The sequence below is a fragment of the Hyperolius riggenbachi genome, chromosome 1 (genome assembly GCF_040937935.1).
Source record: "Hyperolius riggenbachi isolate aHypRig1 chromosome 1, aHypRig1.pri, whole genome shotgun sequence".
Taxonomy (NCBI): Eukaryota; Metazoa; Chordata; class Amphibia; order Anura; family Hyperoliidae; genus Hyperolius; species Hyperolius riggenbachi.
The window spans coordinates 218,364,545-218,377,722 of record NC_090646.1 but is presented as its reverse complement, the minus strand read 5'-3'; the positions used below and the strand labels follow the sequence as shown (position 1 = coordinate 218,377,722).

At 44.5% G+C, this 13,178-nt stretch overlaps 1 protein-coding gene across 1 annotated transcript in view; it reads right to left on the bottom strand.

Annotated features, from left to right (window-relative positions):
• The window catches only part of SEC24D (SEC24 homolog D, COPII coat complex component), a 181,688-nt gene extending 169,328 nt beyond the window's left edge, over nucleotides 1-12,360 (bottom strand). The window contains exon 1 of the mRNA XM_068280585.1: nucleotides 12,262-12,360. The gene's annotated coding sequence lies outside the window, so the exon portion shown is untranslated. The remainder of the gene's footprint in view (nucleotides 1-12,261) is intronic.
• Nucleotides 12,361-13,178: the final 818 nt, after the last annotated feature.

Below are 13,178 nucleotides of genomic sequence, written 5' to 3'. Positions count from 1 at the left end.
ACTTTCTTGGCCTTATTTATTCCGGGTACTAGAGCATCAAGGTTTCAAGGGACCCTTCCTTTCCCTGCTTAAATTCTTATATTCAACCCCATCCACTTTAATTAAACTCCCCCTTGCACCCACACGACCCCTACTGATACGAAATGGCACCCGACAAGGGTGCCCCCTCTCCCCCTTATTATTTGCCATCAGCATTGAACCCTTAGCATCAGCAATTAGACTAAACCCGAATATACACGGTGTCCGTCAAGGAAGGCATGAACATAAGATATCTCTATTTGCTGACGACGTCCTACTTACACTCACACAACCCCTCATCTCTCTACCGGCACTACACTCTACTATACAAGAATACGAATCCCTCTCAGGCTTTAAACTGAATCAAGACAAAACAGAAGCACTGCCCATCAAAATACCCCCAATCCTCATGGCCTCCCTAAAAGCCCACTACCCTTATAGATGGAAAACTCACGCCCTAAAATATCTAGGGAGCTACCTCACACCTACATACTCCTTATATAAACAAAACTACCCTTCACTGATACAAACTATCCATCAAGACCTCCATAAATGGACCGCCTATAAAATATCCTGGATAGGGAGAATATATTCTCTAAAAATGAATATTCTCCCACGTCTCCTATATCTATTCGAAACCCTTCCAATACAGGTCCCCTCGGCTCAGCTGTCTAGGTTGCAATCTGAATTTTCCAAATTTATATGGAACCATAAACGCCCAAGGGTACATAAGACGATTCTCCTCTCTCCACGAGAATTGGGAGGCCTTGGAGTTCCCCATCTCAAATTATATTATCAAGCTGCCCACCTCAGACAGCTGACCGAGTGGACTACTCCTAGAGTCTACACTAAGTGGGGCCTAATAGAAGCCACAAATATCCTCCCAATCTCTTTGGCTTCCCTTATTTGGGCACCACCCCAACCAAAACCCTCTCTGACTAATATTTTACCCACTATCTCCTTTACCATCCGCATATGGAGGACCGCAGCACCTACTGCTCACCTTCAATCCACCCTCTCACCACTATTACCAATACTTGGGAACTCGTCTTTTCAACCTGGAACCTCCAAAGATTTCATGACCCGCTGGTTCAACCTGGGCTACTTCAATCTTAAAGACTGGTTGGATCCACGGACAGGCAAAATTTGGGACAGACCTACATTGGAAGGAAAAATTCCTTTCACCCCCCAATTATTCCTGGAATACTACCAGGTCCAACACTTCATACATAAAATCATTAGTGGGACCCCCAATATCCCTCCCTATACACAATTTGAACGTATATGTGAACGTAGAGGATACCAAAAAGGATTGATCACCCAAATTTATTCCCTCTTACAAACCAAATCAAACTCCCTCACCCCTTCCCATCCTTACATGACCAAATGGGAGTCCAGTCTTTCCACCGCTATCTCCCTAGAAGATTGGATTGACATATGGGAAAATGCTAAACACAGCTCTATGTGTGTACAAATAAAAGAAAACATTTATAAGATCCTCTATCATTGGTATTTAACCCCAGACAGACTTTCCAGAATATACAATGGAGCTTCGGATCTATGCTGGAGGGGCTGTGGAGAAAAGGGTACCCTTGCGCACATCTTCTGGTTCTGCCCCCTAATTAACAAACTATGGAAAGACACGCAGTCACTGATTAAATCGGTTACTGGGGTCCCGGTCCCACTCGACCCCCTCAATATGTTATTAGGCAAAACCCTGCCTGCTGTTCCCACACACTCAATGCGCTTAATTAACCATATACTGACTGCTGTCAGACTCTCCATAGCAGCTGCATGGAAACAGATAGCCCCACCCACAATCTTGGAGGTAAAATCTAAAGTTACCTGGTACAAAACAATGGAACAAATGACAGCCTCCCTGAGAGACTCTGAAGATCGATTTCACAAAATATGGGACCCTTGGACCTTCAACCCTTCAGGCCACATACCTCCCTAGCCTCCACACGGTCTTTTTCTTTTTTTTTTTTTTTTTTCTTTTTTTTTTTTTTTTAGGCCCTTCTGACTTTCTCCATCCTGCTCTAACCCCTGAAATGGAAATCTAGATTCTGCGATGTGGGATACTGGGCAATCGTGATTCACATAATGTCATAGGTTATAAGATTTCTGATTGACTTTATGTAGTAGGTATAGTTACCTTCCCCTACCTCTACTCCCTACCCCCCCCTCTCCTCCCCTTCCCTTAGCCTTCCCCCCCACTATATAGCTCTCTCTACCCTCTATTAGATGTTACCCTATTAAACAACACTGTTACAGCAAGGTAGATTACTGTATAAGCCACATGAAGACTGGCAGAAGATCTTGTTTACCCATTCATGTTCTTATTTGTCATGACCTTTTTCATATTTTGCACTTAACTCATACGGTCTTCATGTATTAATATAATTCTTTAATAAAAACCAGAGTTACAAAAAAAAAAAAAGCAAAGGAATGTGGCCACACACCTGAGAAGCTGAATGTATTTAGAGGAAACTAAGTGTAAGAGAGGTATGGAGGTCTCCATCTAATGCAAGATGTGTGGATCCCATCCCATGTTGATTTTTTGGTTTTCTTTCGGAACCACCATGCAGCCAATGGAATCAGACTGGAGTCAGAACACATGATTTGCATACTTGCTAAGAGTCAGTAATTCAGAAAATATCAGAGGTAAAGGGAATATATCAGACAAGTTCCACTTTTAAATGGGAATAAAGATGGCCGTCGCCATGTTCCTGTTACTGCAGATTCCCTCTTGCCATACAACTGTAGCTATGCACATAAGAAAAGATATCTGCTTGCCTCTCAAAGTGCATCAGAAAAACTACACTGAACTTCCTACTTAAGAAGTCCTGGTACAGAGATCTCCACGATGCAGCTCAGTGCCCCTCCAATTCACATTGCAGGTAAGTGAAAAAGCTTGCAATGGCAGGGAGAGTGCCAATTGCAGTTTATGGCTGTAAAGTTAGAATCTCTTTCCTGATTTGGAAAAGCTCTGTACCCAGAAGCCCTGCCTCATCTGTTCAGCGCTGCGTAATATGCTGGCGCTTTATAAATACAATAAATAAATAAATCTATCACCTAGCTTCACTAGGAAGAAAACACTGACATTAGTAGTGCAGTAAAGAGGCACTAGGCCACAAATATCACTGTAACTGAATATCCTAGAAAGAGATCCATTGTAGTTTTTTATGCATTCTAGGGGAACAGCTGTACCTATTTGTGTAAGTACACTTATCCTTTTCAGTGCGAAACGGACATTTTACACGATCTGTTTTGGATTAGGGAGGATCAAAATACAATTGTGGGTGCCACAGGTGACGTGCCCATGCAATGTGTACAGCTTCTTTGTGTGAGCAGACCTTAGGCCTCTTGCACACTGCAACTGATTCCGATTCCGATTCCGCTTTTTAATCAGTTTTTACATCCGATTCAGATTCAGATTTGCAGTTTGCTCCCTGCACACTGCAAATCGTAATCTGAATCAGATGTAAAAACTGATTAAAAAGCGGAATCTGAATCGGAATCACTTGCAGTGTGCAAGAGGCCTTAAAGTGGACCTGAACTCTTGCATAGGACAAAAGGAAAACATAACAGAAATGTACCCTGTATGTATTTAGAGAGTTTAGCCTGTCTAATTCCTCCCTCATATGTGACTAATCACAAGTGTAATTTGATCTCTCAGCTGTGTCAGTTGGCTGCCTCTGCGATTGCAGCTAATTTGTAAACACAGGATGTTAACCATGAAAGCAGGAAGTAGACACACTGCAGATTTATTGCAGGATTTGTATCAGCTGTAACAAAGAAATGTTTTTCTTTCAAGGTTATAACACTGTTGCGTATCTTTTAGAGCAGAGAGGAAGTTCTGATTTCAGGTCCGCTTTAATAGGCTTACTTTTACTTTCCAGTGAGCTGATAAGAAGCTGTGCTGCACTCAGCTTTTCTCTGCTGACAGGATCTTGACCTTTCATCTCTGAGTGCAGGAGATTTGCTGTTTGCTTAGTGAACCCGAGGTGAGAGTGATATGGAGGCTGCCATATTTATTTCCTTTTAAACAATACCAGTTTCCTGGCAGCCCTGTTGATCTATTTGGCTGCATTAGTGTCTGGATCACTACAGAAACAAGCAAGCAGCTAATCTTGTCAGTCCTGACAATAATGTCAGAAACATCTGATCTGCTGCATGCTTGTTCAGGGTCTATGACTGAAAGTATTAGAGTCAGAGACAGCCAGGCAACTGGTATTACTTAAAGAGGAACTCCAGTGAAAATAATGTAATAAAAAAGTGCTTCATTTTTACAATAATTATGTATAAATTATTTAGTCAGTGTTTGCCCATTGTAAAATCTTTTAAATCCCTGATTTACATTCTGACATTTATTGCATGGTAACATTTTTACTGTGGGCAGGTGATGTAGCTGCTGCATGTTTTTTTGGCAGCTGGAAACAGCTGTAAACAGCTATTTCCCACAATGCAGCAAGGTTCACAGATAGGAAACTGCCAAGAGTACGTACTTTTCTTGTTTCTTGTGGGAGGGGTTTCACCACAATATCAGCCATACAGCGCCCCCTGATGGTCTGTTTGTGAAAAGGAATAGATTTCTCATGTAAAAGGGGGTATCAGCTACTGATTGGGATAAAGTTCAATTCTTGGTCTGAGTTTCTCTTTAAAAAAGGAAATAAATATGGCAGCCTCTAGATCACTCTCACATCAGGTTCACTTTAAATCCCAACTAGACCTCAAACTGAACATGGTAAATACCAACAGCAATAAGGTTGATAAGTGAATGTAAATACTGCAGAGACGCAAAGTGCTGGACAAAATGACTTTATCATGAATCAAATAAGTTTGCCAGTGCACTATAGCTAGCTTTCAGCCCTCTGCAGATTTATCTGAAGGGTATATACTGCGTGGGAGGAGGCACCCCAATGTGAGTGTCGGAAGACAATGTTGGTGCTAGTAAGAAACAATCTTACCTCAATGTGGAGGTTAAAGAGTGAATGTATTGGACACCAATCGAAACAACTCGTTTCTCAGGATTCACCTACTTCTTCAGGTTAATAACACAGGCCTATATGCAATTCACTTTTTCACCTGAGTTTTCTCCTAGGTGATCATTTTAAACTTGTCAATAAAATGCCTTTTAAGCCACCAGAAAGTAAGAAAATACTCAAAATAATTTTCACCCACTTTTTGGTACTTTTTTAGTTGAAAAGTACTGGAAAGTTACCGTATTTGGCGCCGTATAAGATGCACTTTTTCTCCCCAAAAAGTGGGGAGAAAAAGTCCCTGCGTCTTATACGGCAAAGGCAGGGAATCCCTGACTTACGAACGCCCGCCGATACGAACCGCCGACCCGCCGCCATCGGCGATTCCCTGCCTTTGTCCCCGCTGTGCCTGGCTTCCCCCTGATGCGGCTCCTCCCTCCCCCTTGTGTCTCTGTGCCCATCCCCCCCCCCCCCCCCCCCGTGCGAGCAGTGGCAACAGCTTACCTCCTCCATCTTGCCCGCGCCGATTGAAGAGATCCGGCTTCTCCGTGCGGCTTCCTCTAGTGCCGGGCTTCTAATGACGCGTCATCAATGACGCGTCATTAGAAGCCCGACACTAGAGGAAGCCGCACGGAGAAGCCGGATGTCTTCATTCGCCGCGGGCAAGATGGAGGAGGTAAGCTGCTGCTGCCGCTGTTTGCACGGGGGGGCTCAGAGACACAAGGGGGAGGGAGGAGACGCGCAGGCAGGGACACGAGCCAGGCACAGCGGGGACACGGGGGCTAGCGCACGGACAAAGGGGGCTGGCAAGCAGACACAGGGGGCTGCCAAAGGGACACAGGGGGCTGCCAAATGGACACAGGGGGCTGCCAAGCGGACACAGGGGGCTGCCAAGCGGACACAGGGGGCTGGCAAGCGGACACAGGGGGCTGGCAAGCGGACACAGGGGGCTGCCAAACGGACACAGGGGGCTGCCAAACGGACACAGGGGGCTGCCAAACGGACACAGGGGGCTGCCAAACGGACACAGGGGGCTGCCAAACGGACACAGGGGGCTGCCAAACGGACACAGGGGGCTGCCAAGCGGACACAGGGGGCTGGCAAGCGGACACAGGGGGCTGGCAAACGGACACAGGGGGCTGGCAAACGGACACAGGGGGCTGGCAAACGGACACAGGGGGCTGGCAAACGGACAGGAGGCAGACAGGAAGACACAGGGGGCAGACAGGAAGACACAGGGGGCAGACAGGAGGACACAGGGGGCAGACAGGAGGACACAGGGGGCTGACAGGAGGACACAGGGGGCTGACAGGAGGACACAGGGGGCTGACAGGAGGACACAGGGGGCTGACAGGAGGACACAGGGGTCTAACATGGGGACACAGGGGGGAGTCCAGGACATGGAAGGACAAGGGGGTCACACCAGAGGACACAGGGAGGAGACATGGGGCATACAGGGGGAGACATGGGGCATACAGGAGGACACATGAGGAACATAGGAGGACACCATTTGGGGGAGGACATGTACAAGATGCTCCTGACATATAGACGCTCCAGACCAGGTTTCGATTATTTTTTTCCCTGATTTTCGCCCTCTAAACCTAGGTGCGTCTTATATGCCGGAGCGTCTTATACGCCGCGAAATACGGTACTTTAAATTGAAGATGAAAAATTATCTCCTAGGTGTAAAGTCGGGTGAAAAAGTGAATTGCATATGGCCCACAGACAGTGTCTTATGTTCCTGTAGGTGCTCCTCACTCATGCTGCAGGAAGATAAGACACTGTGTTATTAACCTGTTAACCTGAAGAAGCAGGTGAATCCTGAGAAAAGCATTGTTTCTATTGGAGTCCAGTAAATTTACTCTTTAATCTCCTCATTGTGGTAAGATTGTTCCTTACTAACACCATCATCGTCTTCTGAGTTCTGACACTCACATTGGAGCCTCTCCTCCCACCCAGTCTAACTACCCTCGTAGAGGTCATCCCTGCAGCCAATAATCAGTGGTTCCAGTGGACATTTTTCATTTGCAGTGCGACCCTAGTCCAGAAGACATCTTTCCCTCTGTAGCAACCAGTGTTTGTAATTGTAAGTAGTATTTTTTGTGCGATAATTTCCCTTATTTGTGAAAATACTACACTAATGGTGCTCTTGTTCTGCTTTTTCCCTGGAGTTCCATCTTGATCTTGTCAGACCAAACATCCCATACTATCTGAGGGGTGGGTCAATCAAGAGAGACCATATGAATGGAAAGACTATATTTACCCGCATTACGGAAGAAAATGTAACTGAGGGATGTGACAAAGGCAGTGAGGAGGGAATCTGGGAATAGTTTTAACATTTGTTTCTTTAGCTGAAAGGTTCACTGCTCACCTCATCAACCATCAGTTTTATACAGAAACCAAGGACTAGTCCCAGTCACTAAGCCAGGACTTGTAGTTTACAGAAAGTAGAATTTAAAGACCCAACTTTTTTAACAGAAAGTCAGCAAAATGCAGGAATCTTGCATCTTGTAAAGATAGATATGAGGAATAGGAATGGGGAGAATGATTTTGCTGTGAATTTCCAAAACCAACTGTAAGAACACTTGTTTTCTAACTTGGAATCTGTACTTTGTCTTTCTGTACACACAACCGAGCTATGCCTTGCTCCCGCATGAGTAAGGAGTAAAAAGCATGACTCGTCACTTATTTTCCCCAACTGCACTAACTGAGTAAATGGCAGCAACATGGACTTCCCCAAGTTGACAAACTGAGTCATGCTGGAAGGGCTGCGCGTTTCTAAGCTCAAAAGCAGGCATGTATTTTGAAATAACCTGGCATTAATTCTTGCAATCTGGAGATCTGAACCGAAGAGATTGCTAATTTTTAAACAAAAAAGTTTCTGTTTAACATGTCTATATGTCATGTGCTTGTTTTGTTAAAGCGGACCTGAACTCAGAACTTCCTCTCTGCTCTAAAAGATATACAACAGCATAATAACTTTTAAAGGAAAATATTTCTTTGTTACAGCTGATACAAATCCTGCAATAAATCTGCAGTTTGTCTACTTCCTGCTTTCATAGCAGACATATTGCTAACATCCCGTGTTTACAACTTAACAGCTCTGCCATGGCATTAAATGTGTGGTCAAACAAAAAAGGAATCAAGTAACGTTTTTGATCCAGCCAATTTTCCATAGAGAAAGAATCAATGAAAAGATTGTTCAATGTTGAAGTACTTGGTTTAATGGACATGTTAATCATATTATCTAACCAATTGTTCAAAGGAATGAACAATGTAGTCCTGAAGATGCAGCAAGGCAGTAATGAATCCACTACCTCTGGAGATACAGCCTTTTCTATTATCACCTATCATCCCAGATAATGGGACTTGGCAGAGCTGGACATTAATGTGAAGCCAAAATTAACATGAATCTAAAGGACACCCTCTCTTTAAACTCAGTGACAGTTTAAACCATACACGTCAAACTCCGTCCCGCGGGCCAAATATGGCCCTCAGAACCATTAAATTTGGCCCTCAAGTGCATTATGCTTGGCCCACTCTAGACCACCATGGAAGCTTTATTGGAGGTGAAGCCCTAGAACACCAGGAATGCCATATGGGGAGGTAGGGGAAAAGCAATAAACACTAGGGAACTGTATAGGGGAGAGTGGGATCTCTAGACACCAAGGAACTGTATAGGGGAGGGAAGACCACTAGACACCAGAGAATTTTATAAGGGAAGAAGGTGGCCAATAGACATTGAGGATGTCCTGCGACTAGGTCCCAGTGTACAATTTCGGCCCACTTTGTATTTGAGTTTGACACCCCTGGCTTAGACTGACGGCTGAGTCACTTCCTGATCTCTCATATGTCTAAAAGGCACCATTAACTTTAGTTATGGAGAATGCACCAGCATTTGGCTTTACTAAAGTCACATAAACTGCTTTAGTCTAGGAATTCTGGCCACTCCCCCATACAAAGGTGAAAAGTAATCCCTAGTGGCCAATGATATTTGACCATCATAAAGCATGCAACACACTAGCATGAAATGCTGCAGACAGTATCGGCACTTCTCCAAGCTATACAATACTTTACACCGCTAAGGAAAACATTCAGCTTCACTGTCTAAGCCTGAGTGACAGAGAATGACAACTTCTATCTGTTGCTGTCCTCAAACAAATTTGTTTTGTGATAGACTACCTGTAGGAATCTTTACAATAAGCAAAACTACATATGCTGCAAATAGAAATAAACTCTGGATAATGAGATGATGCTATCCCTGGTAGAATTAGGGAACCCCTGCCTCAAACTAACAACACAGAAAATCTGTGATAAAATGAAAGTGGAAGTCAACACAAAACATTTTTTTTTTTGCATTGAGGAAGATTTAGGGGCTGCTTATCAAGAATCATGATTGTTAAAGCATCTTCAACCTTTTGTATTTCCACTTTTACATAGATTTATCACAACACATATGTTTCCATATTTATAAAGGGTTCAATTTCATCTTGTTCTCTGGTGACAGACCTACAAAAGTGGATCTTGAAACTGCCAATACTGATCTTAAAATTGGGAATAAATTATTGCTTAATCTGGAAGGCTTGTCATCGCAATATGCTTTGTTGGAGAAAAAAGTGTTTAAGGGCTCATGCAGTCATTGGGGGAAATGGGCAGATTTCCAGTGGTGGGTGTTAGAATGTGAGGAGACCCTCTATTTGGCCACCATTTTCATTATAAGGGACCGCTAATCAGAAGGTATGGTTATGTCCTCACACCTGCCTCTAGGGTTAAAGGGAACCTGAAGCAAGAGGTATATGGAGGCTGCCATTTTGATTTCCTTTTAACCTCCCTGGTGGTTTGATTATTTCCGGATTTTCGGGTTTAAAGAGGTGCCATTTTTTCACATACATTTAGACCCTAAAACCAGGATAAAATCCCACCACAGAGAGGCAGCCCAGCATTTACTCACCTCTCTGGGATCCAGTGCAAATCTCCCTCCAACCTCTGTGTGGCGCTGTAACCCTATAGTGCGATTGCTGTCTGTTATCAGACAGACAACAGTCTCACCAGAGGGACCCAAAGCCTCCGAGGACAGGAAGGGGAATGTCTGCAAGCGTCTGGATCCCGGAGGATGGTGAGTTAAAACGCCCACTGCACTTAAGGCTCTGCACAAGCCTTCCGATGGCTATCCTGAGTCAGGCTAGGGATTTTAGCGCTCCTGGCTTCTTTTTTTTCACCCTGAGCCTGACTCGAGTATACCGACAGGGAGGTTAGGCAATACCAGTTGCCTGGCAGTCCTGCTGATCCTCTGCCTCTCCTACTTTTAGCCATAGACCCTGAACAAGCATGCGGCAGATCAGGTGTTTCTGACATCTTTGTCAGATCTGACAGGATTAGCTGCATGCTTATTTCTGGTATGATTTAGACACTAGTGCAGCCAAAGAGAGCTGGGCTGCCAGGCAACTGGTATTGTTTAAAAGTAAACAAATATGGCAGCCTCCATATACTTCTCTCGCTTCAGGTTCCCTTTAACGTTCCTGCCACCATGTTTAATTTCCTCACGTGGTACTTGCCATATTTTCATTTAAAATGTGTTAAAACATGGGTTATAAAAAAAACAAATAACAAATGGCAACAAAAACAAATACAATGTTGTCACTGCACCCTAACCACCTCAGAAATGCAGCTACATACTACTGATATTGCGTTTATCACTTCAAAAATTAAACTAGGAATAATTAACAAAGTGCACCATCCTCTGTGGTTCATATGTTAAAGCTAGGCATACAGAGGCCAATTATGGCCTTAGTAGATCCACGCCATCAAAACCACACCTCACCTTCCGCTGGACATGCCCTCACTCCATCATACCCCTACTTGAGGGTGAAAGAGTGTCAGCCACCGACTCCTCCCACATTCTCATTAGAAGGGATGCCAAGTGGCAGTTTGGCCACACTTCCCCTCATGTCCCTCCTTTCCAGCCCGCACAGGTGGGGTAGTTACATCAGATTACTGGTATTTGGGGCTTTTCTAAACATTCACATCTACTATTGGAAGGATTTTTGGAGCAGAAGCAGACAAGAATAAAACATTGGCCTGAACAGGAGCTTTAAAGAGACACTGAAACGGAAAAAAAATTATGATATCATGAATTTGTTGTGTAGTACGGATAATTGCTAGAACATTAGTAGCAAACAAAATATTCTCATATTTTTATTTTCAGTTATATAGTGTTTTTTACAACATTGCATCATTCTCTAATATTTGCAGTTTACACACTGCTCAGCATTCTCAATGATTTTACAGAGCAGGCCAGTGAACTATTGACCTGTCCTCTGTAGAGAAAAAGCGACTGACACTTTATATAACAAGTTTCAGAAGACACAGCTCTCTGCAACTTTGAAAGTGGTGGAGCTCAATGGCTCTTTTGCATAGATAACAACTGGAGTTTCTTAATTCTTCCTGTACTGGAAACAATATTAGACTTATGTCTCTGCTCCTAATGTTTTATTTCTTAGCTATACTACACATACAAATCATTATATCATAATTTTTTTTCCGCTTCAGTGTCTCTTTAACCGTTTCATTTTGGGTTTTTTTGCATTTATTTAGTGAAATCAGCCAAGCCTTTTGGTCATTCCACATTGGGGATTCTAGATATGTAAAGCAGTGTGTACAGTTAAGCACAAAGTATCTCATAGCAACCTATAAAGAGAAGCTTAGTCTGTCTTTTTCTTTATTTGGCAATTGACAACTACTGCCTCTTGGCCCCCAATTCTTTATTATTAATTAAATAAGTGAATTAAGTAAAACTAAACAACTCTAACTAAACAACATAAAAAGTCTTCAAAAAGTTAAAAACTAATAGCAAACATTGATAACTTCTATATAGTTTCATACAAGTGCAAAACTGTCCATAGATGCATTACAGGAAAAACAACAACTATGCCATTTTTAAAGAACTAAGTTGACATCTTGGATGACACACATCCATCCAGCATCCCAAGTTGTATGTGACACATCACTGCTCACAATGACAGAAATGCCCATACATATAATGAAGGCTGTTTAGATATGCTACACTTAGTAACGGTATCAGCTGAATATATTGTCGCTGCATCCTCCAGCACTGCCTGCCTGTCACCCTGCTGTCACCCTGCTGCACACAGGACACGTCTGCTCTCCCAGGTGTCACCTATAGCATCTTTGCAGTCATCTTCCCGCTACCCCCCAATCACTGGGTTTGTCACATGGCTGATTGTGCCGGTGAGAGCGTTACCTGTCGGGCCAGCAGTGACGTCCCAGCGTTCCACAATTCTACTTGTAGGGAACTTGCAGCGCAGCCGGCAGCACGGGCAGCAGGCGGAGGGGAGCGAGCTCTGCCACGTCAGACAGCCCAGCTATATCCGAGGCGCGTACCCGCTACGTGCGCTGTACTTTCACTCCATCAGCTCAGGAGCGCGCTCCACGTCACCACTGAGGATCAGAGAAGTCTGCGAGCTTGTTCTGCTCTGCTGCTTGGTGCTGGGAGATTGCACTACTCCTACATGTGAGCAGAGATAGCCCTTCTATACGGTTAGTAAGGGCTGGTTTACACTATGGGCATTTTAAGGTTTTCTTTAATGCTGGGCATACACGGCAGCTTCTTCCTTATCAATCGAGCCGCTGATGGCTTGATTGATAATATCCGAAGTGTCCAATCACCACGGCGGATCGATTCTGCGCTTGATCCCCGCGGGCAGACAATAAAAAAAACAAGCGGCAGATAAGAAGCGCCCGCGGGGACGAGCGGGAATCTATCCACGCGCCCGCGCGGACGAGCAGGGACGCGCCGGCATCGAGCCAGTGGCCTGATTCCAGCGCATAAACGCACCATGTATGCCCAGCATAAAGGACAGGTGCTAGTTGAAAAAAAATAAATCTGTCCCTCATTGCTGCTCCGGTGTCCCGGGATCTCCTTTGTCCCAGATTCCGACCTCACCAGGTCGGCATCTTCTGTGCCTGCGTGAGCACGATGCCGCTCTGCTCGCGTTTGTGCTAACATGGCCTGGAGTGTTCTGTACAGGCGCAGTACTTCTGAATCTGTGCAGAATGCTCCAGGCCATGTGAACGCAATCGCGTCCAGCCATGTGCAGGCGCAGAAGATGCTGACCTGGCAAGGTTGGCATCTGCAACGTAGGAGATCCCTGGACACTG